Raw genomic sequence first — 4,667 nt, 5'->3', positions numbered from 1 at the left:
ATTTCCGTTGCCCTCTGAACAACATTTCTTTGAGAATTTTACTGATTCATATGTTAAGTTAATGTAAAAAGAGTTTTGATGACTTCAAGTCTTAAACCCACCTTAGATGTTCCATTGAGCGATAAAGCGGATTAATGTGTAATCTAATTAATGAAATCAACACAAGAAGAACGAAATACTTCAAAAGAAAAGGATACGTCCCTACAAGAAGATTAATGTTCTTTATGTGCATGGTTACATGTATGAAAGGATAAATGGGAGTCCTGAAATACTTCAAAAGAAAAGGATACGTCCCTACAAGAAGATTAATGTGTAATCTAATTAACGAAATCAACACAAGAAGAACGAAATTTATGGTGCGTGGAAGTATTAGCAAAGAAGAAAACATGACATATCCATTTATTTAGACGCTTCAAGGGGTACATGAAAGAACCAAATTGACAACAAGGTGCTTATTACTTTATTTTTTATAGTCTAACATCGAAGAAATGACTAGATACGATCTTAAAACATATAAAATACACGCATGCTGCCATATATCATGTTTACGGCTGAAGAATGACACCCAAAGCCTCTATGTAACTCCCACTCCTTCCATAGAATCCAAAAAACTTACCTTCAGCCAGCCCAACTGAGAAATCAGTCCCCCCTTTTAAACCGAATGGCCCATAAGTTTTAACGTTGGTCTGGAAAGAGAATGACGTAATCGCCGTTATGTTTTGGAATGTTCCAAAGCGTCCACTAATCCCGATTAGGTTCTCATTGTCAGCGAATTCAATCTGAAATTAATTACCAAAATACAAATATCATGACTTCTATATTATAAAATAAGAACCCAATTAACATCGATTATATACGCGTGCACAAATGAACTCAAAGCTTACATTATGGAGTAAGCCACCATTGCCACCGTATTTTTCAGAAAAAATGTAGCCAGACTCATCCTTGTAAGTGAGGGAGATGGAATCTAGAATGTCTCCACTTCTTATACTGATCTTGATAATCCTAGCACCATCAGGTATTATGAATTGCCAGGTGTTTCCACCCTTTCCTCCCCAAGGTGTAAGCCATATAGTACTCCCTGCCTGCATGCATAAGGATCCAAAATAAAATATTACTAAAAGAGTTAAAAGAATTTTAGCAATGAACAAGAAACAATGTAAATTAACCTGATAATCATATAAACCTAACATTCCCAAATATATAGATAACAAATTCTTAGAATATGTATGGTGAAAGAGTTTACCATTTTGCTAGATCTTAGTGTATTTCCAGAAAGGCGCGCAATGTTCTTCGTGGAACTGAAGTTGTATAGCTAACCCATTAGGTACTTGGGTATATATAGACACTGGCCAACTTGGGGTTGTATAGTTGATTGATGTGTAGCATGTGGTAGTTGGCATTCAAAAACATTTCACGGGATCCACGTTTTTCAATTGCTAAATGCTAGATCAGAGATGGTTGTTAGAAAAATATCCGTGGATAAAAATATTTCTAAAATAAAGAATATTTGATTAAAAATTTCATATGATATGTATATATGCATGTGTAAGAAATACGTGTCATCTTATCTTATCTGATATCTCCTCATGCAATTACAATCAAACATCTGTCAAAAAAGAATCCGATATTAAAATATTCATCCTAAGAATTTATATTGACCATGTCTCACTGTACTTTGGTAAATATGCAAAGTTTGCTAAATACTAGCACTCAACGATTTTGCCTCATGCAACTTAATTATTTATGATAGTCTATCCATTTCTTGTGTTCCAGTAAGAGCTGCTCAAGTGTTGGGATTTAGTATTCAATCATTCAGACAGCGATTTTGTAACATGTTTTCATTTCAACATAAAAAATCACAGGTCATAAACTTGCAAGACATATAAACGAATAAACGTTGATGTACGTATTCAAGTGGGTACGTCAATTTGATTTTGAGAAAAATCATAGTATTTCTTATCACAAAGGTATACACTCACAAGTGAAGCATGCGCGTTACTATGTCATACATCTTATGGAAGTTGAATTTTCCCTATGGATTTAAATTCAGTGCCACATTAAAAGGGAAAAAAAACTATGTATGTTGAATTGTTTGTAGGATGTTGATTGGCTAGCAAGTTTATTGATTTTGAAGTTATAAAATATATATCAAATACTACAACTGAAATCATGAGTGGATGAATCCATAATGCGACTACAACAATAATTATATTATTCTATAAAAATGTATGTATAGATAATAACATACCAATATAGGACAACTGCGGTGTAAGCTTTGAGTAGTCGTGGAAAATTTTCAACGTAGCCTCATGTCTTTGGTGGTGGACTAGTATGAGGATGTTCCTAAAGGTGGAGCTGAAGCAGGTTGTCCTTCGATTGCTCAAGATAGTCATAAAGACGGGTTAACCGCCGGTTAGGTATGGGTCTAAGGACATAGAATTCTTCTTGCCTAATAAAACATATATTCCCGCATTGAATTATATTCTACCACGTAATGTTTTAAAAATTAGGTCAATTTCTACAAGAATAACAGGCAATAGCGGCGACACCTTTAGAAACGACGGTCACTTTTAGCAGCGACATCAAACAAACGCGTTTTTTGTCGCCGCTAAAAGTGTCCGTCACCGCTAAAGGTGTCGCCGCTAAAGGCTTATGCTGGCAATCCGCATCATTTCAACCCTAACCGTTGATTTAGACGATGATCCAACAACTAAGAGGACATAGAAAACCCCGCGTTATTTTTCCTCTGGTATGTCGCCGCTAAAGGCTACCCCTCGCCGCTATTTTGCCTGTTCTGGCGATCCGCGTCATTTCAACCCCATCCGTCGATTTAAACAATGATCCAACGATGTAGGAAACCCCAGATAGTTTTCCCTCCAATGTGTCGCTGCTAAAGGTCGCTCGTCGCCGCTAAAGAGCATCGACAATAAAATCAACTTCGTCTTCACTTTCTTCCCTGATCTACTTCTGTGTTTCCCCTCTTCCTCTCTATTTCCCACCTTCTTGCCGGAGTATACCGCCACCACCACTGTTCATGATGAAAATTTGATATTTTAGATGTCTATTTGTATGTGTATTTTGTGTTTGTAGATGTGGATATGTATTTGTATTTGCATTTGTATGTATATGTGTATTTTGAGTGTATTTTTATGTATGTATATGTGTTTTTGTATGATCATTTATATGTATATGTGTATTTTGTATGTAAATTATGTATGTGTATGTGTTTTTGTATGTATATGGGTATTTTGTATGTGTATTATGTATGTATGTGTATTCGTATGTATACAAATATATATAAATAGCGGCGACACCTTCAGTGGCGACAAATAGTATTAGTAGCGACGCGTGTTTAGTTGCGACAAAAGGCAATAGCGGCGACCAAAGAAGCATTAGCGACGAACCAATAGCAACGACCCTTTAGCGGCGACGCCCGTCGCTAATTTCTTGTAGTGAATCGTCTGATTTAAAGGTTTTAAAAATTGGTTCAACCGGCTCATTTACTGGTTGAATTGGAACCAAGGTAGTGACCGATTTAATAAGTACCAGTTTTATGCTAATTTTATGCTGGAGAGATTTGACAGGGTTTTGAGAAAGTCCAGTTGAACTGGTTGTAGTGACCCAACTAAAACCATTGCTATGCAACTTAACCGGCTCGGCAACTTAGGACTTGTGATTATATCTCATGCTTTATAATAAAATACTTATATAATCGGTATAATTTTATGTAGAACAGATCGGCTTTAAGTTGGGTTCAACCTAATGGGCTGTGTTGGTTCCTATGAGTCGGTTTTAAGTACTAAAACCGAACCAAGAACCCATGTTTCATTTTTTAGAAGTTTAAACCCAAACGTAATGGTTATGGTTCGGTTTTGATTTATCGGTTTCAGTTTTGTCGGTTTTGGTTTGGTTTCGGTTTTGTTCACCCATACGTTTTGTAGATTCAAGGCTACTAAAAGATCTTACAATCCTATTAACTTCTCAAAAACCAAGGGCATGAATCGGCTTCTCAAACACCAAACAACATTTTTTTTTCTACAAAATATTAATGTGGTGTTGTAACTTTAGCTTATTATTGTCTATTTTTTTTTTGAACAAGTGATATCTTAAGAGAAAGTTTGCAAAGGGTAACAATAACTACAAAGGAATAGGTAAAATAAGGTTTGAAAGCCACGCAACATGACTAATGCTAAATTTTCTATTCCTAAGAACAAACCAATTATAGGAATAACCGATCAAGCTATTAATCAACATACCCTATTTCATCTTTTGATCTTTAAAGATAATATTGTCCCTGAAGTTCCAAAGCAACCACCACATATCCATGATAATGGCTTCAACATCAAATCGTTTGACAACAAACAAGTGGAGCAAGTTGCTTCAGGTCACCACATCTTCAATGTCCTATTTTAGCATTATACATTGATAAATTTCCTATTTTGTATTTTATTTATTCTATTTCAACATTGTATTTTTATACTTTTTTTTATATCAACATTGTGATTTGAAGAAAAAAAAAAAAAAATCCTATTTTAGTACTCTACTTCGAAAAAAAGTCCTATTTCAACATTGTACTTCGAACCTATTCAATTTCAGCAATGTACGGAGTTGAAACCGAACATTGATGATGTTTATGAAAGAATCCTACACCTCAAAAACATAAC

General features: G+C 35.1%; 1 long non-coding RNA gene across 1 annotated transcript; it reads right to left on the bottom strand.

Annotated features, from left to right (window-relative positions):
- Nucleotides 1–369: 369 nt before the first annotated feature.
- Nucleotides 370–1,387, bottom strand: LOC145005461 (uncharacterized). Its single transcript, XR_013662573.1, has 3 exons — nucleotides 1,247–1,387; nucleotides 885–1,085; nucleotides 370–779 (listed from the first exon to the last, which is right to left on the bottom strand). It is a non-coding gene; the product is annotated as an uncharacterized LOC145005461 (long non-coding RNA).
- Between the last annotated feature and the right edge of the window lie 3,280 nt (nucleotides 1,388–4,667).

The sequence above is a fragment of the Lactuca saligna genome, chromosome 7 (assembly GCF_052625555.1).
Source record: "Lactuca saligna cultivar CGN05327 chromosome 7, ASM5262555v1, whole genome shotgun sequence".
NCBI classification, from domain to species: Eukaryota; Viridiplantae; Streptophyta; class Magnoliopsida; order Asterales; family Asteraceae; genus Lactuca; species Lactuca saligna.
Note: the sequence above shows the minus strand (reverse complement) of the source record. Positions and strands in the feature narration are given on the sequence as shown.